General features: G+C 45.5%; 2 pseudogenes; one reads left to right on the plus strand and one right to left on the minus strand.

The window, feature by feature from the left end:
• Positions 1–14,285: 14,285 nt before the first annotated feature.
• Positions 14,286–18,897, minus strand: LOC136495692 (uncharacterized; annotated as a pseudogene).
• A 596-nt stretch (positions 18,898–19,493) lies between these two features.
• On the plus strand, positions 19,494–22,734 carry LOC136495693 (DNA-directed RNA polymerase III subunit rpc4-like; annotated as a pseudogene).
• The last annotated feature ends 4,063 nt before the right edge of the window (positions 22,735–26,797 follow it).

Consider the following 26,797-nt stretch of genomic DNA (forward strand, 5'->3'; position numbering starts at 1 on the left):
ACAATCGATTTTCTCCCGAGGTTCACGTGCTTGCCAACACGCTACGTCCCCGTTGTGTCGACCAACACTTGGTGGTTCGGCGGCTAAGAGGTGTTTCACAAACCTCGTCCACATGATTGGACACCGCAAGAACCGACCCACAAGTGAGGTAACTCAATGACACGAGCAATTTACTAGAGTTACCTTTCGGCGCTCCGCCGGGGAAGGTACAACTCCCCTCACAATCACCGAAGGCGGCCACGAACAATCACCAACTCGTGCCGATCCTTCACCGCTGCTCCAACCATCTAGGTGGTGGCAACCACCAAGAGAAACAAGCGAAATCCGCAGCGCAACACGAATGCCAAGTGCCACTAGATGAAATCACTCAAGCAATGCACTTGGATTCTCTCCCAATCTCACAATGATGATGGATCAATGATGGAGATGAGTGGGAGGGCTTTGGCTAAGCTCACAAGGATGTTATGTCAATGAAAATGTGCAAGAGTTATCCTTTGAGCCAGCCATGGGGCTATAAATAGAGCCCCCATCAAATAGAGCCGTTATACCCCTTCACTGGGCAAAACACGCTCTGACCGGACGCTCCGGTCATACTGACCGGACGCTGGCCCTCAGCGTCCGGTCGCCCGATGGACGCCACGCGTCACCAGCTTCAAACGTTGTTCGTCAGATTTCAACGGCTATGAAGTTGATCGGACGCTCCGGTCAAAACTGACCGGACGCTGAAGCCCCAGCGTCCAGTCGTTTCCAGTAAGCTCCCCGAGGCATGTTTTTTCGACCGGACGCGTCCGGTCCATCTTGACCGGACGCAGACCAGCGTCCGGTGCTCAACCCCAACGACTGTGCAGACCCGTCAGTTTGACCGGATGCAGAAACCAGCGTCCGGTGCATCTCAGGTCCAGCGTCCGGTGTAACACCAAAACTGGCGACCTCTCTGCCAGCACGACCGGACGCAGCCTTTCAGCATCCGGTCGCTGAGTGACCCAGCGTCCGGTCAGTAGACCGACGCCAGCATCATTTCGACCAACTCCATTTCAACTCTAACTTCTTCACCCTTTCTCAAGTGTGCCAACCACCAAGAATTTTGCATCCGGCGCAATAGAAAATAGACATTTCATTTTCCCGAAAGCGCCGAATCCCGCCGAGCTTCACTCCTACAAACACCTTGTGCACATGTGTTAGCCTTTTTTCACAAATATTTTCAAGGGTGTTGGCACTCTACTAGATCCTAAATGCATATGCAATGAGTTAGAGCATCTAGTGGCACTTTGATAACCGCATTCCGATACGAGTTTCACTCCTCTTAATAGTACGGCTATCTATCCTAAAAGTGATCACACTCACTAAGTGTCTTGATCACTAAAACAAAATGGCTCCTACATTTTATACCTTTGCCTTGAGCCTTTTGTTTTTCTCTTTCTTCTTTTCCAAGTTTAAGCATTTGACCATCACCATGCCATCACTATTGTTATGATCTTCACCATTGCTTCATCACTTAGAGTAGTGCTACCTATCTCATAATCATCTTGATAAACTAGGTTAGCACTTAGGGTTTCATCAATTAACCAAAACCAAACTAGAGCTTTCAGATGGTACTGTGCATTCACCGCTGCTTAGTTGCAAAATTTCCAATCCCGCGTTTGAACCCTCCCGTGCAGAACTGATGAAAGTTCGATTCCCTCATGTCATAAAAGTTACACAGAGAGCAAGCAACCCCTACTCCAACATTCCCCCTAAAAGGATCTAGCAAGTGGCCTAGAGGGGGGGTGAATAGGCCTTTTTCTGAAATTTAATCAACTTCACAAAACCAGTCAGAACGTGGAACCTCCAGGCCAGAGCGTGGAGGTTCTAGGGAATAGAGGTTCTAGGGCTAAGTGTGGAACCTCTAGGATCATAGTATGAAACTGATCTACTAAGGAATTTAGCCAATGAAAAATAAATTGAATGTGATACCAGTCTTCCTGGAGAGTTTGTTGAGTTATCCAAACGGTTGGTTGCACCTAGAGGATGAGGAACTCGTAGATCAGGTGCAAACCTTGAAAATCAATTCAAATCACAAGTAATAGCAACAACAATCACAATCACAAGAGACACGAGGATTTATTTCATGGTTCAACTCACCACAAAGGCTTGTCTATGTCCACGTTGTTAAAGTTAGCCACAAAGGCTATGGAGTCTCTTTCAACTCGCTCCTCTTCTCCAACCTATCACCAAAGCAATAGATTGTAGGGTTTCACTAAGTCACAAAGGGTAATACAAACATCTCGGTGCTCAGCCACAAAGGATTGGGAGCTCTTGGGTGACTGCTAGCCATCTAGGATCCAAGCTCCAAGAGTAACGAACACACCAAGCGGCTAGGGCTTCACCAAGTGCATAAGAACAAAAGAGAAGGATCTTCTCGAGTTTTCTCACACTCTCTAGAGCCAAATACCTCAAGGAATCATGGAGATCTTGAGCAAGGGATTTGGGAGCACTAAGCTTGGAGAGAGAGAGAGAGAGAGCTTCAGTTCGAGTCTGAGTGAATGAGGTTGAAGATGACCATTGGGGGCGAAGGGGTGAGGTATAAATACCCCCACCGTCACCCACAAAATAGTCGGGTTAGACAGACCCTGGAGCCTCCACATCAAGTCACGAAGGTTCCATGCTTGGGCGTGGAGGTTCCACGCAGGCAAGAGCAGATAGGATTTTAGCTCGGCTGGCTTTTTGTGGCTGGGATTATTTGAGATGTAGATGGAGTTTTTAGCACTTGGTTCAACCCAGCACACCATTAGTACCCCCCTTGATAGTACGACTTGTCTTATAACTCAATTTCAAAATATAAAATGAAGTAAACTAGCTCTTTGAGCCTATGCAAGCCATCCAATTGAATTGGGGGTCTCCTCCTTTGTTTCTTTGCACCCATGACTAATGATACACTGTCAAACACTTAGAGAAGCCATTAGTCCTTTAATTATGTAATCAACATTAACAAAACCGACTTAGGGCTTGATTGCACTTACAATCTCTCCCCTTTTAATAAATGTCGATAACACAATTAAAGCTTACATTTAATTTAAAGATTGAGCTTTTGACAGCATGAATACAAGGGCTCCTCCTTAATATATGTAGGGTTAATTGTGAAATTTAAGCAAATGTCCCCTCAAGACATGCTTTGCATATATTAAGAGCAAATGTGAATGAATCATTGTATTCATGCCATCATGGAGTGCAAAACATCTGTGTCAAATAAAATCCATGATGCATATGACAGTTTAAGCACAGAATGAAAATATTTTGACTTTGTAGACCATGGAGCCTCCGCATAGGAGCGTGGAACCTCTGGGCCATGGAGCCTCTAGGCCTAGACACGGAGCCTCCACGTTCTACACATTCAGAACATTTCCAACAGAAAGAACAACATCTCATAATTGAAAGCAATCACCACATAGATCTAAACATGCTAGTAATAGATAAATATTAAGCAGTTCTAGCAACTTATTACAAGCATTCAAGTTCATATCCATGTCCATGACCACAAATCACCACACAAAGGTGAGTCAAAAAGTTATTACAGACCACTAAGTTAAAGAGAGTTTGAAAAACGGCCTTTAACTCTCACAACTCACACTAAGCGTCTCAAAGCTACTACGACGACACTAGGCTATCCATGAGCTCAAAAGACATCTCAATCTTGCCTCTCTCCCCCTTTGTCAATAGGTGCCAAAAAGGGAAAAAGAACAAGAGAGGCAAAGCAATAGCTCACTGATCCCTGCTCTAGTCACTCCCAATGTCACTGCCACTGTCATCTGTATGATCGGTCTGCCTCTTACCACTAGAAATTGTCCTCTCTCCATACTCATCATCACTGTCACTCACAATTGCCCTGCTAGCCCTATGAGTAGTCACCATGTGCCTCTATGGCCTGGACTGTCCTCTCTCATGTCTAAGGATGTTCATCCTCTCACCAAGCGTCTCATGATCGTGTGGATACTCCATCTCTTCCTCATCCTCACTAGTGTCCTCATAGGTTGGAAATACTGGAGGAGGAGGGATCTCTCTCACCTTAAGTCCTAGCTATCTCTTCATGTCATTTATGTCCTTTCTTCATTCATAAGTAGCATCCACAGCATACTAACACATGCAAAACAAGTTCTTGAGCATCTCCTTGAGCTTGCTCCCCCTAGACCTATGATGGGAAGAGGAAGGCCTGCTGCTACTAGCTCTATGAGTGGGTCTATCCTCTACTGTAGCTAACGTGCCTACTACCCCAACTAGTGCCTCCCATCCTGTATGCTGCCACTGAGTCAACTTGTAGGGCCTATGCTCCACATCCTTCTTGAACTCAATGCCGGACACCCTCTCAATGATGTACATGACATAAGGAGCATAGGAAAGGTCATTTCTAGCATCATCCATAGAATCACTCAACTCAGCCCAAATGAACATACTAACAGAGAAAGCATCACTACCTGGAGCCATACTTGCAAGAAAGTTCTTTGCATACTTCCTTATTGAAGTTTAGTCACCTCCCTTGGGGTTGATAGTCTCTCTGAATAGATTGTTCATGGCATAGTAGAAAGACTTAAGACCCACTGTCTTCCCATCAGCTAGATCTCTCCTCTCATATGCAATTACAATATCCTCAGCCTTCATGACATTCTCTATCTAAATGGTGTCTGCATACCTATCTCCACTCCCAAACCCAAGAAGGCAAGCAAACATAGTGAAACCCACCTTGTAGTGAACTCCTTCCGTCATCCAATGGAAGGTCCCATTTGCCACATCATGAAAGAAGGTTGCGTGAAACTGAGCTAAAATCTCTCGGTTCCAATCATATTGGAAACCCATGATGTCCTTTAGCCCATGCTCAGTCACTGTATCTATCACTCTCTTGGAGTCTAGAGTATTCATGCTCTCAATGTGATCCTAGTCAATATACTTCATCTGCACTATCTTCTTCTCCTTTGCAAGAATCACAGTCTTGTAGAAATCAAACTAAAATAGAGACCAAAACATGTAGTCTATCCCTCTATCATTCAGCCAAATATAGGGATTTGCTGCCCTAGCTTTCTTGACCTACACTCCCAAGGTGCAATAATTATTGTGTTGCCTTTGGACTGCATGGTCATAGATCACTGGCTCTCCCCTCACTAGGGCACCAATTGCAGGAATGGTCTTCCCTTCCCTTCCTCCATCATCAATAGGTCCTTCACCATATCTAGCTACACCATGGCTAGCACCTACATGACCAGCACCACTGCCACTTCCTTGCCCACCACCTCTCCTAGGTGGCGCCTTGCAACTGCCTCTGCCATGACCCTGCTGCTCACTGCCTTGACCAATATCCTCACTACCACTAGCAAGCTCATGAACAACTATCCCTCAGATGTGGTGGTCAATAGGATCATTGTAGCGCTTGGATCTCTTCTCATTCCTCCAACACGGATCACCTTCCATCTAAATAAAAGCATGTAGAAATGGATAAGAAATAATGCTAAACATAATAGTAACATTATGAAAGATTTTAGTTGAGTTTTGAATCAAATCAAGGCACTCAGTCTATCCAGACCATGGAGCCTCCACGCTCTATCGCAGAACCTCTGGGACCCAGAGCCTCATGCAGATGCCCGAAGCCTCCGCACTCTGGTGGATGAGCCCTTAGTTTGATTCAACCATCAACTCGAATCTAATACAATGTACTATCAAATCCAGCACTAGGGAACTAGAACAACCTTATCTATGCAAGGAATTGACGAAAAGATGACCCAAAAATTGAATCCATGGTTGAAAAAGGGTTTCACCTTGGATGCGAGAAATCAGAGGGGAAAAGGATGTTGAACATCATGGATGGCCTCTATAACACCCTAGGTGTTAGGCTTGTACTTTTTCACTTGCATTGCATGAGCATAAGCATCATTCATTCATATATGAGCATAAACATATGAAAGATTCATATGAAACATACCTTTGTTATTCTAAGTTGCAACATGTGTATGCCTTGTGGTCATGCTTGTTAATTCAAGTGGTTGATGTTGATCACTAAAACACCTTAGACACACTTAGGATGGTACATGGAACAAGTTTGGTATTCATGACATGGACCAAAACAGCCCCCAAGTCATAGTTATTCTAGAAACTCCAATTTTCAAGTTACTAGTTTGACCAAAGTTGAACTATGTTTTAAAGTGCTTGCATGGCAGTGCACCCTTAAGCAAAGTTGTAGTACTTGACTAGAGTAACAACTTTAATTTTTGGTCCAAGACCTAATTCAATGTATATCATGCTCAAAAACAGCTCACAAGTAGCAAGAAAATACTATTTTGGAAATTTTCTTTCTTGGAATGACTTTTAGTTTCATCCTACTCCTCTTTGATGCATTGCAGTTTGAAAACCATGGCGATCTAGACCAAACCCATAGAAGCAAAGTTGGAGTTTACATGTAGCTCTACAATTTTTATTAAGGAAGTTTTTGCTAAATCACCACGGATTAGGAGGACTGATCGCTTGAACTTGCTTCGTCAGTCGGGTTCAGTGGTGTCTGAACTGGCACCGCACGTGCGTCGTGGCTGACCGGCGTCAGGCCATGACCACTGCATGGAGGCCATCTGCCTGCATCGGGCCCATGTGTTAGGCCAGGGTGGGTAGCAAAATCATGCGATGCTGCTGCTCTCTCTCACACGCGTTCACTCTCTCTGCCTCGCTCTTGCTCTCACTACGCCCGAGCAAAACCGAGCACCATGGCCATTGCTTGATTGCTCATGCAATGGCTCGGCCATCACCTTCTCCACCTTCCCGAGCAGCTGGCGCCACTAGACAAGCACCGGTAAGGCCTCATTGTCGCGCCGCCATCACTACCATGGCCGTGGTGCGCCGCCGAGCATGAGCTCGCCCATGGCCAGCCACAACCCGTGCATCTCTACTCTCTCTCTCCCTCATCTGGTCTTCATTGTAGGTCCTAGAAGCTAGAGCCACCGTCCATTTAACCGCTACCGCTTCGTCGGTGATGGAACACACACCCACACCGTGTGCGCCTGCCATGGCCGCAAGCACGCGCTCGCCACGGCCAACCCCAACTGGTCACCCTTAGTCCCCTCTGGTGCCTGTTACCGAGTCGCCATGAGGTCTAGATCTGTAGCCTATGATGGAGGCAGGTCGCTGATAGCCCCTCACTAGAACGGTAAGCACTGCTGCCGTACACCGGGCATCACCCAACTCCGCGCACATGGCCGGACCTCACCGCCGCTCCGCCGTGGTTTAGACCTAACCCGAGAGCTTTGCTACTGTCCATGGAAGCCATATCCATGCTCACGAAGAAACAAGCTTACAGAGGTGACCGGATGCGTCCGATCAGTTGCTCGGCAACAGCAGGCGTCAGCAGCAGTGACCGGACACTGAGTACTGAAAGTGACTGGATGCACCGATGGCACTGTTCATCATCCCGGCACCACATTCAACACTGATCGGACGCTGGCGGCAAATTGACCGGACGTAGGAACTACAATGTCCGATCGAATATAGAGAGGTTTGTGGGGGGTACGACCCTGGATACCCACGGTAGACCACATGGGCTGCGCCCCCAGGGGCGGCCCAGCCCACAAGATGAAGCCTTACAGGGCACGACACTGCTTGGCGCCTCCCGTAAGACACCAAGAACATATCCTAAAGATAATACGAGATCTATTAGGATATGTATGATCCCATGATTCCTGTAATCTATTATTACTTTCTGGTTATCTCCTAGATCTAACCGACTTGTAACCCTGCCCCCTAGACTATATAAGGCAGGTAGGGACCCCCTCCAAACACATGCAATATCAGACGATAGCCAATACAATCCAACAGACCATAGGAGTAGGGTATTACATCATACTGATGGCCTGAACCTATCTAACTCATGTGTCTCTGTTGCCTTATTGTTCTCGATTACACGCATCTCTGCCGATCAATCTACCTTCATGGGATACCCCTCGGAGGACTGCCAATGATATTCTATTGACAAGGTTCTAGAGCGGCAAAATTGCGACCAGACACGTCCGTTGGCATGTGACAGAACGCCATCAGCATCCAATCAGTTGATCGCGTGCTCTAACGGTCAGGACGACCGGACACATCTGGTCAGGACGAAAGCAGGGTCCGGTCAATAGCAGAAAAGCAGGTTTCATCCCCAATGAGTACTTTCTCAGTGGGGCTTATAAATAGACCCCTCAACCGGCCATTTGAGAAGAGTGGAGCTGAGGAAATATATCTAGGGTGTTGATACACCATTTTAGTGATCTCTACTTGCATAGTGCTTAGTGTTTCATTAGGTGATTAGCGTAGGTGCTTTGCGAAGTGCTTAGGTTGATTAGACCATCGCTTATGCGCTTGCTCTAGGTTTAGGCCTTGTGTTTAGTGAGGTTTGCATACCTCTTACCACTCGGTGCTTGCGCACACCATTGTTGTACATTGGAGGGGCTTGTAGTCTTAGGAGATCACACCAACCACGTTTGTGGTGTGGCTGCCACCATGTACCGAAGGGAACAAGGCCCATGGTGGTTCGGCTAGAAGCTTGATAGTGAAGACGGCAGGGAGAGGTCTAGGAGAGGCTTGTCGGAAGTCACACCGGAGACCCACTTGCGCGTGGGGAAGGCCTAGGGCTATCCACGAAGTTACTCAACTGGGAGCTTGGTCCTTGCGAGGGATTCCTTGCGAGGGGCTTCAACAAGAACTAGGGGGAAGCTTGCGCGCTTCTCGATACATCAGTAAAAAACTGGAGTCATCGATGGGAGATTGCATATCTCTACATTACTCTTTAGCTTCTCATTTATATTGTTTGCATAACTCCTTTTTGTGGTAGAGATAGCAACACACTAGCAAAATCGTAGTTGCACATTTAGATAGTTTATCTTTTGCATAGGTTTTGCTAAGGGTAGAAAAAGAGGCCATAGTTTAGGGTTGGTATTATAAGTTGCCTAATTCACCCCCCCCCCCTCTTAGGCGTCACTGTCCCTTACAAGTGGTATCAGAGCCGGTTGGCTCAATTTGGACCTTTGGCTTCACCGTCGTTGAGCCGACGCTATTTAGAGTGGTTGGGATGGATACCTCTAGGCCTCCGCACTTTGATGGCACTAACTTCCCCTACTATAATGCTAGAATGGCTTGTCATCTTGAGGCGGTTGATTTGGGTGTTTGGAGAGTCACTCGTGATGGGATGAAACCCATTAAGAATTCTGATAAACCCACAAAGAGTGAAGAAAAAGAAATTCATTTCAATGCTAGAGCTAAAAATTGCTTGTTTGAATCTTTTAGCATGGATGTGTTTAACCAAGTGTTCACTTTAAATACGGCACATGAAATTTGGTTAAAACTCCAAGAGCTCCATGATGGCACAACTAATGTCCGTGAGCAAAAACATTGTCTAGCTAAACAAAGTTATGATTCCTTTGAAATAAATGATGATGAGCTTGTTCATGATATGTATTCTCATTTGAATCTAATTATCAATGAGCTCCATTCAATAGGATTAACAAAGATAGATGATGTGGACATCGTGAGGAAGATCATCTCCATGCTACCACAAAAGAAATATGCAAGCATCATCACCATCCTTCACAACATGGAGGACTTGAGCACCATGACCCCAGCCATAGTCATTGGCAAGATAGTGGCATTTGAAATGTCACACAAGATGGGTCAAGAAGTAGCCTCTTCATCAAGCAAAGGCAAAGCTCTCACATGTAGTGAGAAAAAGAAGACGAAGGGCAAGCAAGTTGAGACAAGCTCAAGCTCAAGCTCCTCAAGTGAAGATGAAGAAGATGAGGATGATGATGATGATGAAGAAGAAGAAGAAGAATCAAGTGAAGATGATCAGAATCTTGATGAAGAATCTATCAAGCTTATCAACAAAGTGGAGAAGATGATCCGAATACTCAATGTCAAGGGTGTGCCCATCCAAATTCAAGATTTCATTTTCACCAATCAAAGAAATGAGCAAAGGAAGAAAGGATGCTATGGATGCGGCGAGTTGGGGCACTTTGTGAAAGTTTGTCCAAACAAGACCACACCCAAGACAAAGAAGAAGGCATGCAAGGACAAAGCCCTTGCATCAATAAGGTCATGGGATGATTCTTCAAGTGAAGAAGAAGACCATCACAAGAGGCAAAGTCGCAAGCACTCATCATCAAGCTCTTCACGTGTGTGCCTTATGGCACAAGGTAACAAAGATTCTATCCCTAGTGATAGTGACAATGATAGTGATAGTGATGATGAACTACCTTCTTATGATGAAATTGTGCAACAAAATCTTAACTATGCTAAAGTTTGCACTAATCAACAAAAGAACCTTGAAAAATTAAAAGAAAAACTAGATAGTTCACAAGAAGCATATAAAACATTGCTTGAACAATATGAGACATTTGCTAATCTCAATATTGAACTATCTACTAAAATTGAGCAACTTGAGGCTAGTGCAACAACAAATGCATGCACAATCAATGATGAGCAACTTGTAAAGAAAAATGAAAAATGAAAAGAAAAGTTTGCTAGTTCACAAGATGCTTATAGAAGTTTGCTTGCTAAAATGGAAACCATGTGCAAACATTGTGATGAGCTAACTAATAAAGTTGCTAATCTTGAAGCCGTTGGTACAACCCCCACCAAGGCACCTAAAAAGAAAAGTTCTATCTTTGACATGCCTAAAAAGGATGCTTCTACTTCTTGCAATGATTTATGTTTAGACTTACCCTTGTGCAACCAAGTTTGTGTTGAGAAAGTTGTTGTGGATACATGCACACAAGAGGTCGCAATGGAGAATGAGCAACTCAAGCAAGAAGTAGCTCGCCTCACCAAGGACTTGACTCAAATGAAAGGCAAGACGAAGCAAGCCCAACTTCATCAAGATAACATCGTCAAGGGAGTGAAGAAGCTTGATGAAGGACAAACCATGATTTGCTACGTGTGCCACAAGGAAGGCCACAAGTCCTATGAGTGCAAGGTGAAGAATGGGGGAGGAGCAAAGAAGAAAGAGAAAAAGCAAACAAGCAAGTTCTCCAACACCTACACCAACAAGGTGGACAAAAAGGTCTCCACACCTTATCTCTTGAAGAAGAAGAAAAATGACAAGGTGGTGGCCATCACGGTGAACAAGCAAGCCAACAATGGGGTCAAACGCTTTTGGGTGCCAAAGGAGATCATTTCTAGCATGAAGAGCATCAAGAAGGTTTGGATCCCGAAAGGGAAGTGAGAAGTCCAATGGACTTCGGGGAATTTGGAGACTTGGCTAAGTATGGGTGCATTTCATGGGGTGCATCACATTGGATCATGTCAATTGCCAAGTGGGTTAGTGAATACTATGGACCCAAATTCCCCTTCCCATGTTAGGTAACTAGATTTAATTCCTTTCAATTGGTATCAAGATTTAATTTCTTGCAATTTCAATTAGCATCTAGTTCCCTTTCGTGCCTAGGTTTGAATTTGCATACTTAAATCCTTTGTCATGCATACACTAGGTATATCTTATGGTAAGATTGCTTGGTCTCACTCTTAACCCTTGGAGCAAACCTACATGGTTTAAATTGTTTAGGAGCATGGCACATAGCTTGTCTTTCAATTGTTCATCTAATATGTGCCAAAGTCCAAATTGTAGATAATTTCTCCCGAATATCATTTTTTAAAATGATTCTCACATTCATGTGATGTCATCTTTCAAGTGGTATTTTTCATTCTAAAATCAATGTGCATATCTCCTACAAGTATTCCATACTTGTGTGCACAAATTTAGGGGGAGGTTACTCTATAAGTTGGATGCTTTGAGACTAACACCTTTTCAAGCTTATCATGTGTGTAGTAGTCTCATTGCAAGGAACATGGAGTCCCCGGAGTTAAGCATCATACTTCAAAATCCACCACCTATTGCAAGTGGTATAAATCAAATTGGTCTCCACATGTGGTATTTCTAATCGAATATCATCATGTTGATTTCACTTTGATATTTATATGCTTTCTCCATGCATTATATAGATTAAACTCCCTTGAGTATTTATTTACCAATTATGCATAAACTACATTCTTCATCATATGTATGCATATATTTAGGGGGAGCTTAGTCTATGTAATGTGAGAGTCAAAATTTGTGACCTATTCCACTCCACATACAAAGGATCACAAAGTTTGACCCTCCCTTGTGCTACTAATATCTTCCTTTTTGGTGTTTGATTCCAAAGGGGGAGAATTTGTAGGACCAAAAGCAAGCCCGATCATAATAATTTACAAGTGGAAATGGTCCGAGAAAGGGAGGATAGTGGATTATGGATTAGTCTATATAATGGGGAGAATTTGTAGGACCAAAAAGCGAGGCTTAAATCCATAATGCCACATGGGGACATTAGCAAGGGCAAGATAAGTGTCCAAAGATGTTTACATGTGGTACCTTTTAGCTTTACAATTAGTATCTTCAAATTGGTATCTTTTAGCATCATATAACCTTGGCCTTTGCATTGCATCCTAGCAAGTAGATAGTTTTTAAATTCCAAAATTTTTATTATTTGCTTGCTTTGGTCATGTTGTCATCAATCACCAAAAAGGGGGAGATTGTAAGGAAAATGGACCCTAGGCCCATTTACTTTGGATTTTGGTGTTTGATGACCAACACAACCAAATTGGACTAATGAATTTACAAGTGATTGTTTTGTAGTTCAATAGGGTGCAAGACGTGACTTGGACAAAGGTGACATGGTGATTCCACGATCAATACCATAAGCAAGACCCTAGAAGCACAAGAGAAGACCCAAGATATCAAGCAAAGTCCAAGCACGAAGATAGGAACCAAGCCGAACGTAAGATCGTGAAGAAATGAGCTTACAGAGGTGACCGGACGTAGAGACTGGACGCAACCCTTATAGGGACCAGACGTGTCCGATCAGTTGCTCGGCAATAGTAGGCGTCAACAGCAGCAATCAGATGCTAAGTACTAAAAGTGACCGGACGTACCGATGGCACTGTTCATCATCCCGGCAACACATTTAGCACTGACCGGACGCTGGCAGAAAATCGACTGAATGCAGGAACTGTAGTGTCCGATCGAGTATAGAGAGGTTCCAGAACAGCGAAATTGCGATCGGATGCCATCAGCGTCCGATCAGTTGATCATGTGCTCTAATAGTCGGGACGACCGGACACGTCCGGTCAGGACGAAAGCAGCATTTGGTCAGTAGCAGAAAAGCAGGTTTCATCCCCAACAGCTACTTTCTCAGTGGGGCTTATAAATAGACCCCCCAACCGGCCATTTGAGAAGAGTGGAGATGAAGAAACATATCTAGGGTGTTGATACACCATTTTAGTGATCTCCACTTGCATAGTGCTTAGTGTTTCATTAGGTGATTAGCGTAGGTGCTTTGCGAAGTGCTTAGGTTGATTAGACCACCACTTATGCACTTGCTCTGGGTTTAGGCCTAGTGTTTAGTAAGGTTTGCATACCTCTTACCACTTGGTTCTTGTGTGCACCATTGTTGTACATCAGAGGGGCTTGTAGTCTTGAGAGATCACACCAACCGCATTTGTGGTGTGGTTGCCACCGTATACCGAAGGGAACAAGGCCCTACGGCGGTTCGGCTAGAAGCTTGATAGTGAAGACAACAGGGAGCGGCCTGGGAGAGACTTGCCAAAAGGCACATCGGAGATCCACTTGCGCGTGGGGAAGGCCTGACACTATCCATGGAGTTACCCAACCGGGAACTTGGCCCTTGCGAGGGGCTCCAACAAGGACTAGGGGGAAGCTTGCGTGCTTCTTGATACCTCGGTAAAAATACCAGAGTCGTCGATGGGAGTTTGCATATCTCTACCTTACTCTTTAGCTTCCGCATTTACATTGTTTGCATAACTCCTTTTTGTGATAGAGATAGCAACACACTAGCAAAACTGTAGTTGCACATTTAGATAATTTATCTTTTGCATAGGTTTTGTTAACAGTAGAAAAAGAGGCCATAATTTAGAGTCGGTATTTTCAGTTGCCTAATTCACCCCCCCTCTTAGGCTTCACGGTCCCCTACAAGTTTGATGGTAAATAATAAGGCGCACATATTTACATTGAAAGAAAGCCAAAACATGCACTTAGAAAACATAAGGAAAGCACAATGCCAGTACTCTCGGATTGAAAGGAAGGCAACTTGAGTTCCATACATTCATACCAAATAAGTAGGTGGACACTACCAAGCTAACAAGCATCCTGAAAGCTAAAATGTAGATACTAATTAGGCCGACACTATGCAAAAGTGAAAAGGCCTTCATATGTACATCATTGGTTGCATAATTAATCATTCTCCATGCAGATCCTAGTCGACCTCCATGGGATCGTTGTAAATCTCTATAAGATCCTGTAGATCATTGTCGACCTCCATAGGATCATTGTCAATCTCCATGTCATCCCGAGCCTTGACCACTACAACCATGTCCACATGCATTGGTACACTTTCATTTAGCTCATCAACTTTGTTCACAAAGCACTAATTTGGTGAACCAATACTGAGGACAATAAGGCTCACAAGCTACACTCTATGGATATACAAGGCCACAAACTCCAGAACGAGAAGATGCATTTTCATCTATAGATCCAACAAATTTACTGTGGCTAGGTTGGAGGTGAAGGACTAGAGAGAGCACGAGAGAGCAACACAAAGGAATATAGAATCCGGTGAAGGAGCAGATCCAGTGCAGTTACCTTAGATCCGAATGGAGCAGAGAAGTAGGGACGATGTGCTAAAGATTTGTATGCCAGCGAGGTTGGAGGTGAAGGAGCAGTGAGCACATGAGAAGCTGCCTTTCGTCCGATGCTAGAAGGGTGAAGCAGATCAAGAGAGCAGAGTGGGGAATGGATGAGAGGAAGGTGTGGTAGGACCATAGGAGAGTGTATATACAGTTCAATAAATTGGTTGCCCCTGTACTAGGGCCCAATGTCTAGGGAAGTAAGATGCCTCCAACACATCAATTGATACTTGTATCTACTATCATTTATAGTTTAATAAATTGAACACCTAGTTAATTACCTTGCATTTAGTTCAATAATAGTTGTACAAAAGTGATAGATTTCAGTCCGATACATAAATTGATACTTGAATCTACTGCAGTGAACTAAGCAACTTGCTAATGAACATGTCAAGAACTAAGGTAAGTACAAAATAGATGAAAGAAGAACAGGAACCACATTTCTTTCTCAAAGGTACGAAATCCTCCATCATCTTCGTTGGAACCCTGGCCATTTCTTCAATCTATGGCATAATCTCTTCCTCCTCCTATAGATCTTCTTCATTTGTTGTAACATTGGCCTCCGCCTTCAGCTCCCAAATCTTGTTACATAAATCCAAAATCAAAGTCCTTGGAAATTTTCCATATTGAGGATCGTGCCACTTAAAGAACCCGTAATCTAAGTCGGGCTATGAAAAAACCAAATTACCATAATTATAGCAGGATTTCAGCATTTGTATTGTGAAAACAGAATGAATAAGAAAGAAATTGAGTTACATTATTTGCCCTGCAGCATCTGTGGTACCAACGTCCTGGGTTTCCATCACTCCACAAAATCCACTGAGGTGTCTTCAAGCCGTAGCGACACAAAAGTGGTGGCTGGTATGCGTAGGGGTGGTTCTTGACATGGCACGGGATGGGCGCCCCCCTCCCATTGTAGCCCCCTTCGCTAGAAGCTGGTGTTCTTCTTGTGATGGTGCCCTGGGATGGTGCCAACCATTGGGAGGAGTTGGAGCTAGATGCAGCCATGGAGCAGTCAGGGTTCAAAGTGTTGCACACTCTGAGTGAAGAGGTCGGTCTAGGTCTTTTGTCTACACTTTTGCCTCCCGCCAAGGTGCCAAAATGTCCTTCAAAACCCTCACACTCTCACCAAGATGAAATTCTGTGTCACCGGCGGTTCAAGGTACTATCCGCCTATAGAAGAAGGCATGTTTTGGATCCTTTGTGCTTACATAGAGGTGTACACGTGGTCCTAAGCTTGCGTGGTGTCAGGGTGGTCCTGCTCGCACTGTGCCTGGCGAGCGCAACGAGAGCGGCGGCCCGGGCGCCGCCTACGCCTAGGCTGCTGGTGCGTGGTATTGTCGTCGGTTGGTGGGGCTCTGGGTGTGAGGAGTACCATATCGTACTCACGTCCTAGAGACATAAACTCTAGGCTCCCGAACCAGATCACCGTGTCGAGATGTAGTGGTTGTATGGGGTTGGCCATCCGGAACTTGTTGGGACGACGAAGCTGACATGCAGTAGAACCCCTACCTGGCGTGCCAACTATCGGTGTTTTGGACCGGCGGGTCCTCAACCTACTAGTGAAAATGTAATGCGTGCCCCTAATCCCGGATGGTGATGCAAAGAGACACAAGGTTTATATTGGTTCAAGCAATAGATGCCCTACGTCCAGTTTGGGAGATCGATCTTGTATTCCTTACACCGAGGTGCTTGTAGTAGGGGGTTACAAGCAGGATGAGAGAGGGAGCTTGTCCTAGGTCTCTGCGTGGAGCGGTGTGGACTGCTTGAGATGTTGATCTCAGGTAGTGGGGAAGCATGCGTGTAACAGAGTGTAGGGCGTGTGTTCGTCTGAGCGTCTAAGTCTAGCTTTTGTCTGCGATCCTCTATCCATCCGTGCCCTTGTGTCCCTAGAAATGGCCCTGGTCTCCCCCTTTTATAGTTGAAGGGGGACAGGGGTGATACATGTGTTTGTTATGCGGTGTCCTATGAGCGGAGGTGGTGTTTCCGAGCCCTGTAGCTTGTCACTATGGCGGCATGGTCGACGGAGCAGTCTTTGTCCTTGATGCACTGGAGTGACGCGCCGGTCACACCTGATCCTGTGCGACGTGGGAGCTCTAGTGATAGCTTGACGCAGGGCATGGTGGATGACATGCCGGTCGCCGTGTGTTGACAGTGTAAAGAGCTGAGGCTCAGTTGGTATCGAGGCCGAGCCATCGTGGGGGGCTTGGCGAGCGCGAATCCCGAGGCTGCCGAGACCCTAAAGTGGATTGCCGAGGCTCGGAGGGAGCAGTTGGTCCTATACACTGATTCCGAGGCTACAGTAACTCGGACTTGACTCCCCACGCCGCGTTGTTCTTGGAGCAGGGGTTAGGTAGCACAGTGCAATGCAGGCGTCAGTCGTGGGCACAGTACTGAGCACAGCGGCCGGTAACCCCTGCCCTGTCCCGTCCCGGACGGCATGGTGTTGATGCGACTCCCATTTCGTCAGTCGCTCTGCTGTGTCGAGCCGTCGTCCGGCTGACGTCGCGGGAGTGGTTGGTCGCATTAGTTGACCGTGACGTTCTGTCAGGGAAATCGGTCGAGGCGGAGGCGACGGGGTTGTTGCCGAGCCGGCCTCGAGCGAGGCGGAGAATCGGCACCTCGTCCGAGGCTTTACGTGCGGGGCCTCGAGCGAGACGGAGAATCGGTTCCCCATCCGAGGCCTTATGTGCGGGGCCTCGAGCGAGACGAAGAATCGATACTCCGTCCGAGGCCTTTTGTGCAAGGCCTCGAGCGAGGCGGAGAATCGACAGCCTGTCCGAGGCCTTTTGTGCGAGGCCTCGAGTGAGACGGAGAATCGGTAGCCTCAAACAAGGTGGGGGTTAGCCAGTAGTTGTCTCTTGGCTTTGACTTGGACAGGGTCTTAAGCGATTTTTTCGGCTTTCGCTTAGGGGACCCCTTTTTATGGTACCCGACACATAGTAGCCTCATCATCAGGTACAACTTCACTATCAAAGTCTCTAATTTCTAGAACAGACCTAGCCCTCTTTCTTTGATGCATGTCTACTTCAACTGGATCAATGACTACTTGATCGACATTTTTAAAGTACTTCCACTCTTCATTTGTTCCAGTTGGTTCATCTCCATCAGGATCACACCCAACAGTCATAAAGTGCTCATTCTCTTCATCTATAGCCATTGGTGGCCCTGCAGTTGTTTCCCCATATTTAGGTGCTTCTGCCCATGCAAATCCTTTGTCCAGTGTCTCCAAATCATTGTCCACTGCAGTAGGCATCACTTCCTCTCCTATGTTAACTGCAGCAGGCATATCCTCTTCTCCTGTGTTCACTGCAGCAAGCATCTCTTCCTTTACTGTGTTCACTGCAGCAATCATCTCTTCTCCTGTGTTCACTGCAGCAAGCATCTCTTCCTTTCCTGTGTTCACTGCAGCAGACATCTCCACCTCTCTTACATTCAGCTCACGTCTGCCCACTACCATGAACAATTTCACTAGTCTAGATGCCCTTAGCAAGTCAAAGAAGCTGAGCATCGGACGCCAACTTGCATGTCACATTATCCCCTGATCGAACCCAGAAATTTGCCACTTGGTCACTGCCCCATGTAAAATATGGAGCAATATCTTTCTCTAGATCAATGATTGCGTACTCTTCTGAATCAACAATCCAACTTACTGTCCTACCCCGATTGTACTCCCTTCTACCGTCTTTTATAGTGAAGTAAGCATTGACGGTGACCTCTACTCTGCATGCACTTTTCGGATCAATTTTGCAACAATAGTTACCAACATATGGAAGGGAGACCAAATGTAAGGACCAATCGATAGCAATTCCAAGTTCAGGACAGAAAAAAATTGCAATTCCAAGTTCTGGACAAATGACGGTGACCTACCAGCAAACTAGATAAATAAAAATTACAATAAATTACAGAGGCTTAGAAGACAGAAAAAAGGATCTTACCCATCCGGAACCTCAGCCGGATCCATTCTGCTCAAATCAGGACCAATTGCTCAGCACTATGAGAGGGGAAAAGACTAGGGTTTAGAACCAGGAAAATAAGGGAGGAAGAAGAGGAATACAGGGATACACACCATGGAGTAGAGGGCAGCGCCGTCGAGGAGGCAGCCACCGCCGATGAGGCGCGCTGCTATGGAGCCTGAGCCACCGCCGGGGAAACGCGCCGCCGCGACTCTTTTGCACGGGGCGAGCGCCGCGCACTGGAGGTCCGCGACACGACTCCTTGCACGGGAGCGAGTCGAAGCTTCTGGCCGTCCTCGTGGCTGTGTTGGTTTGCCCAAGGGCAAAAACGGAAGTTGAAAAATGTGTGATCAGCCAACAGGAAAAGGGATTAACGATCTTGTAACGGAAGCAAACGGAATGGTACATAGCTATTGCATTGTGATCTTTTGATGGTAAGTATCATAAGGTGATTCTTTTGATGGTATACATCTAAAGACACGTTTTTTTGATGGTATGGATCCAATTTTCCCTTTTTTTTGCTTGTTCTCTGTAAGACCTAATCCTATGTTTCAACAATTTAATTGCTGTTTGTGTAAGTTTTGAACTTTTCTGTTGAATTTAAGGTATCATCAGATCTTTTTGATACACTATCTTTAGGTACCAAACCGTTTACCAAATTTTGTATCCGATTATACAGTGTTGCATAAGGGATTTTTTAGTTATATAGGCATACCCTTGGGTCTGCCACTGATTGGTTCGTGATGATAATCTTGGGAGCTTAATGTTTTATTCCGTTCCGGAGTCAAGGCAATTTGAAATCTCTCATTTTGGTTGGAATCTGTAGATAAATGCAGTGCTGAAATTGATGCTTACTCACACCAGTCTGCTCCTCAGGTTTTGCAGGTTTCACACTTCTTATCATGGACGACAAGAGCAAAGTCAAGAAGGAAATCGATGGCCCCCTTGGACCCCCTCCTCGCAAGGTTGGCATTTCCTTGGTCATTCGTTATATAGTGTGACTCTATGCTATTCTTACTACTGTTGTTGTTGTTTTTTTGAAAATGTAAGGGGGGACTTAAATTCGCACCAAAAGTACCTCAGAAGAAACCTGCCAAGGTTGTCCCAAAGAAGTATGTGGTTCAGTCTACATTTTATTTCTCCTTACCTGGATGTCTTCCATTTGAGATTTGCAGAGTTGGTAATTTTGATGTGGAGTGAGATTTTACTGTAACTTGACAGGGAACCAGTTGAGGAGAGCAAGGAGGAAGCTGTGGATAAGGAGTTATTAATGAAACTTAAGATGTCGCAGGTACTAATTGTTCTCTTTGGTTCTTTGGCAGTTATTTGTATTTACAAACTTTTCATTTGAGAATTGGTTGATGTATACAGTATCTTGCCTCATTTTGCAGAACAAGTATCCCTCTGCAAGAATTAAGTCCGAGGAAAAGAGTAAGAATGCTGCTTTTTGTTCACCACATGCTTTATAGTGACTCTTGGCCGAATGGCTAGAGCGGCCGGATGGCACCCCAGTGACCCGGGTTCGACTCTAGTGGGAGCGGATTTACGTGGCCTGGGTAAAAAAAAACCCTCGTCCGACTCACTCAAAGCACGGTGGTTCCGAACCAGCTCACATGGTGAACGGTCCCGTGTAAGGGTGCAGGGGCGGAGGTTCGGGGGTTTTCTTGATCTGCGTGAGAGATCTTCTCTACTAGGCTATGCCCGGGGGCCGTCTTACCCCCTGCAGGTCAAGTTTTATAGTCTAAACCTTATCACTACCTGTGAAAATTGTAGTTTCTACTTCCTACTCACTGAGCATGCTCAAGGCTACTGTCATCAATTGTTATTGATTAATCACTTAGCATTTTCTGGTCTGTTTTACATTTTTAGCTTTAATAAATATATCTAAGTTTGAATCTTTGAGGCTGTCGATTGAACACGCTTGATTGATTCCTTACCATTTGATAAAAACTGCCAACATAACAACTGCATATGTCGTGCACTTACATGAGCAAGAGCAATCTTATTTACTATGTTATATACTTAGCTTCTGTACTTCACTTGAAAAAAGCATTTTTCTGCCAATAATCCTAAAAGAATATTTGTTGCAAGGTTGCGAGTAGTTTTGAGCTGATAAAATACAACCATGTGATTTGGTTTGCATCTATGTAATGATGATGTGCTCTGAGTTGGCTAACTATAATTGTACGCTTTGGTTGGGAGATTCATCACTATTTAATACAGGGACATACTTCTGCATTAGGTTGTCTTAAAAATGCATTGTGCAGAGCATGTACCAAAATTTTTATTAGATAGAATTGAAGTTTAGTACATATAGTATAAAAGGGTAACCAAGGTTTTTGTTACAAAGATAATACTCTCTCTCTCTCTCTCTCTGTGTGTGTGTGTTCTTGCTTAAGTGTTATGGATTATTCATTATAACTATAAGGCTTCTCTTTGGTGTTTATAATTATATTTTTTGTAATTTTAGTGATATTTTTATTTTTGTTCTGTTGCACACCTAGCTAACAGTGTATTGCTCTGTTGGCGTAGCAAAAAGTGGTACACAGGGTTGCATTTGGGAAAGGAAACTCTTCTTATGCAAGATATTTTCCCATGCCCAAAAAGGATTCTTCAGCAGGTATCAGTGAGATATTTATCTTCATTGCTCATGACTCGAACCATCCCGTACAGATCGCTGTTTTTGGACCATAACACCCTTGTTTCCATTGCATATTCAGGTGAAGCTTCGAATTTACCAAAAGAATATGCAGAACCATGGGTGTGTAAATATCAAATTACTAATGTGGATTGCTTCCTGTTCAGAATTATTCATTGATTTCCTTTTTTTTTTGCAGGACTATAGCCATGATTATCCTGTTACTCTCCCACTAAGGAGGCCCTACTCTGGAAATCCTGGTATATTGATAGTCTTCAGTCGAAATTTCAAGAGATTTTCTTCAACCGACCCTTACACCCTTCCTACATCGCTGACACAGAAATTCTGGATGAGGAAGAATTTGGAGAATCTTCTGCCAGCAGGGCTCAAGATGCTAAATTATCTGCAGCAGAAGAGCTTGGATTAATGGTATGTATCCATGCAAATTCAACACCTTTTTCACTTCTGGTTATGAAATATTTTCATCTGCACCACCAATTGATGTGTACTTTTCACTTATGCCATCAGTCTGTGTCAATGACATGTGGGACCAGAACGCATGTATCATTGACTAGCTTGGTGGCATAGTTGAATGCCCCTCAATGAGTATGGATGAAAATTCCCCTCTAGTTGTCGTATACACAGGGTTTACTTTGTAAGGTCAATTGTATAGACCAAGTATACCAGCTTGATTTTTCAGGCATTGTTGATCTTGCCTGGTATGCATGTTTTGTGTTGATAGGATCGGGCGGCGGAATCACAGTTCGTCTTCTTCCAGTTTCCATCCTCTCTTCCTTTACCAAGGCAGCCACGATCAGTTGCTGACCCTAATGTAGTCTCTGATGAGAGACGTGAGGGCACGAGGCCATTATCGCACATTGGCTATTCCTGAAGGCTATATGGGGAAAGTACTCGTATATAGGAGTGGTAAAGTGAAGATGAAGATCGGAGACGCTCTCTTTGATGTGAGGATCGAAACTTGAAGATGTCATATTTTCTGTTTAAGGTTTTCTATGCAGTACTGAAGTCACATTAACAAACTGTGCAGGTTTCATCTGGCTCGAATTGCATGTTTGTCCAGGAGGTTGCAGCAATCAACACCAGAGAAAAACATTGCTGTACGGTGGGGGAGATCAGCAAGCGTGCTGTTATCGCCCCAGATATTGACTACATGTTGGGTTCTGTTGACAAGATGGAAGAATAGTCCATTGGTTCCTTTCGAGCAAACCATGACCATATTATGGCATTACAAGGGAGTTTTGCTTCTTATAGAGAACAACCTGTGATACCCTTTCAGACCTATTTCTTGGAGAAAGATATCTCAAGACAATAATTGAGTTTCAACAAAATGAATTCATGAAGAAGTGTTAGACACAAAGTATCAAACAAAGAACAGCCACAAATAGGTAACTGCTGAATGGAGAGGAGGGGGGGGGGGGGGGGGGGGGGGGGGGTGATGAGCTATTGAATTTTTGTTATGAAGATTCTGTGCCCTTTTCGGTTCCTTTGGATAGTTTTTGTAAGTGAAGGTTGATGATATATTTGCTTCACGTACATAGATAAAGATAATTTTCTTCGTTGTTTTACTAGAGGGAGAAAAAGTTACTTATTTGTCTTCCAAAGATGGATATGGTTTCTTATTGGACCCGGTTTATTTTTTTGTGCCTAATTTGACACTACCAAGTTTCCACAGCAAACACCATTATCCGTCAATGACCAGCAGAAAGGATCATTTTGTCTCTAATGTCTATGGCAGTAGCTTAAGACGTCAGCAGCCTTAGGATCTAGAGGAATTTGATTATTGCGTTGTTTTATCTGTCTACTTAGTTGTCAGATCCGGCGGAAACACCCGTAAAGGAAGCCAACAGACTAACAGGGGGTGTGTTTGGTGCGTGTCAGAGCATCTCCAAGAGATTTTGTAAACTAAATCTCCAAAACTCAATATTTAGAGGATCTCTAAAATAGATAGCTCGCCATAATAGTTAGAGGATCTAGATATCTCCCATAATACTAAAATGCCAACACTCTTCATAACTGAAGCCACTCTGCATATTTGTATGTGCCACGTCAACAGATCCACATTTTCGTTGTTGCTCGCGCCATCTAGTGTCTCCCACGCACGACGTGTGAACTGGACCAGGCCATAGCAAAAGAACACGGTCCTGCCATTGGCCAGACGCCAGGCACTCTTCTCTGCCATGTCATCGGTTCTTGCGAGCGGAGGTCGCGGGATAGAGGATCGGAAAAACTAGAGAAGCCGATGGAAAAGACTGTTGGAGACATTTTTCAGGCATAATTAGCTAAATCGTGAATGACATATAGATTTAGAACATCTTTTTGGAGATGGTCTCATCTGCTGACCAAGCCAAAATAAAGTGGCCAAAGCCGGGTTGCGAAGCTAAAATTTGGTATCTGAAATGGTGACCAAAATTGGTTCAAGTAACCCAAATTTGGTTTGGCCAGCTTGGGCACTAAACCAAACAGGTAAACACATCCAAAAATCAAGTTTTGGATTAATTTGACACACGTATTAGAGAACGACGGATGCAAATCTGACTTCTATTTGAACAATATCTCTGTCTACAACTAAAACATTCATAACTATTCCATCCACAGGTGTGACACCAAAGCCGCTCCATGCGATCAAATCAGAAAGGCAATGTGCACTTGCTCCATGCGATCAGCTCAATCCCCATAACAGCCGCAACAAATCAGGAACGCAAAAATCAATTCCCGTAATAATCGTGATCAATTGCGCGATCACCCCACGCCGTCAATCACGCGAGACCGCGCCGTCACCTGCACCGCGACCTCCCTGGCACTCTGCAGTCGCACGGCACCGCGTCCTCAACTCCTCGTGCCTAGCCCTCGCGCCACCTTCGCCATTGCACACGTCGTCCATCGATCAACGCCATCGTTCAATCGCGTCCTGTCCACGTCCTGCCCGTACCGGCCCCGTCTGACGTCCTGCCTTATCCCCGTCGCCTCGACGCCACTGGAGCGCCCGTCGCCTCGCCGCCCTACCCGCTGACGCTAGCGTACCCTGTCACGACGCTGAGCTAGCGACGAGCACCCACCAGGTACGTCACCAGGCCCCTATATCCCCATCTGTCTTCTATTCTAGCTATGCGAAATGGAACACCCAAACCCAAATCCTAACAGCAGCACGTGGGCAAAGACAACAACGGCTAATCCTAGCAGAAGCACACGGACGACAACAACCAGCGGAGCCGTCGCCGAAACGCCCCGCTCAAGTCTCCGTGGCGCCGCGCCCTCCCCACTAACGCTACTGCTTTGCGCCTCCGCAGGCTCAGGTCTCCACCGCCGCTGACACACGCCAGGCACGCGGAATCAGGATGCCGCTCCGATGTCCGTTGCAACAGATCGCTGATATCGCCACTTGTAGTCTGCGGAGCCTGCAATAGATCAGTGATCATAGCAAGCGCCCGAGCTCCTTAGCGTGAACCACCAGCCCACCACTACCAGCTGGGCAGCACAAGCATCACGCCCACGAACTCCTGCGCCGCACCGCCATTGCCAGGCGTGAGCTCGCTCCGGGGAACAGCCAGTCCCGGCCTTGCTCCTCCGCCCTTGGTAAGCCGCAGGTGAGCTTCTCCGCACCCCTACGCTCCTTCTCCACGCACGCGCGTGCGCAAGGCACACTGCGCAACCGCAAGCTCGCGTTGCTGGGAAATGGCCGCCGAGCACCGGTCGTGCTATGCTTTGCACAAGCATTCCTAGCTTGTTAGCTTGATGACATCAGGAGGACGTGTCCACACTTTTTTTGTCGTTTTCCTTCATAAGAATAAAAGATGAAATACATTGGAAATACAAGGACCCATACCCTTCAGCATGGACTCGATCCATGGTGGACCGCTCACACACCACACCGCCGATCCATGGTTCATGGACTTGTCAGTGTTTTGTTTTTTATGTGGACATTCTAATAAACATCCTATTAGTTGTTGACAATTTTTCTGAGGATGTTTATGAAACTAGAATAGTCTCCCTTTGCATGATCGGTTATCGAGATCATAATGTTTATAATTACATTTTTCATTACACCATGGTCAACTACTCAACTGGAAGCTAAATGTGCTCCTTTTCTTTTTTTCTATCTCTGCAATATGGCAATGCTTTAGATTTAGTGCATTTTGGATAGTTCAGAGTGAGCTCATTTATTTGAACAAGAACATATGTCGTGTTGTTTGGGTAATTTGCAGTGAGTTTGTTTGGTTTTAGTTCATTCATTTTCGTTGGAATTTTGAGCTTTTTGCACTGCCTGATGATCGCCAATTCAGTCCTCATCCTGCCATGCAAACCAACTGCAGCTTGGTATTCGTGCAAAGCACGTTCTCTTAGTCAAACTATTGAGAGATTAGATTCTTAATTGTAGAATAGATTCTAAAACATGTATTGTGAAACACAAACTTGTTATGATTATCTTTCCGTAGCACTTGATTCCTAAAGAAGTGCAAGCTTATTTTTCGTGTATCGTAGGCATGAAGTGATGCGACAATTGAAGTTGATGTTTTAGTTTTGCGTTCAAATTTAGAGTTATATTTTAACTATCTATGTTTCGTGAAGACTTCTGTAATATTGATTGGAACATAATAATTGTGGTATCTATTTTAGATAATAGTATAACACACGCTCATACATATGTTATCATGGTATTATGTGTTCCCGTTACAACGCACGGGCATTTACATAGTAATAATAAAATACATAAAAGATAACACAATTTCTTCTTATCAAGCGAGCGGAGTTTGGTGGCCGCTCAGGCTAGCCACGATCTACTCTTATCAAAGCAGTTTGGTTTGGCCGTCAACCAGGCTGTCCACGGTAGCAAAATTGTTTTGGTCCATTTGATCGCAGCTTTGATGTTCAGATCCCTTGTTACCTCCTGTACGTTACCTCCGTACACGCGTGGCTAAAAATATCTACCGAGGCTGTCGTCTTCTCGCCCCTTCCTCTCCCTCTCTCCCCCCTCTCTTTCTCTCCCTCCCTCCATCCAGATCTGGCGGCGCACCGGCCGCCCTGGTGCGGCGGCCGTCCTCTGGCGTATCGGCACGGCCAGGCCTCAGCGCTCGGCGCAGTCGTTGGCCAGCGGCCGCTGTCCTCTCCCGCGCGGCGCGTGCATCTCTCTCTCTCGCCTTCGCTCCCGACATGGCGGCGTGCCACCCGGCAGCAGGCGCCGGTGGATCCACGCGCTGCCACCGGTAGTGGAGACTGCTCCCCCCACCCCTGTGTGGCACAGCGGAGCCAGCGCGCCCGGCGGTCGGTGGCCCTCGGCAAGGGACCTCTGCATAGCACGGTGCCGCAGCATGGCCACCCCCGCCTCATGCAGCCTGGTGCAGGTGCCTCACGCGGCTCCGTTGTTCCTCGTGTCATCGGCTCGTTGGTTTGCTCCAGTTACCCTTCTCTCTCTCCTTACCTCAGTGCGGTGATATTGCTCCCTTGCATTATTTTTCACTGCATGTGACAT

Source organism: Miscanthus floridulus, chromosome 12 (assembly GCF_019320115.1).
Source record: "Miscanthus floridulus cultivar M001 chromosome 12, ASM1932011v1, whole genome shotgun sequence".
NCBI classification, from domain to species: domain Eukaryota; kingdom Viridiplantae; phylum Streptophyta; class Magnoliopsida; order Poales; family Poaceae; genus Miscanthus; species Miscanthus floridulus.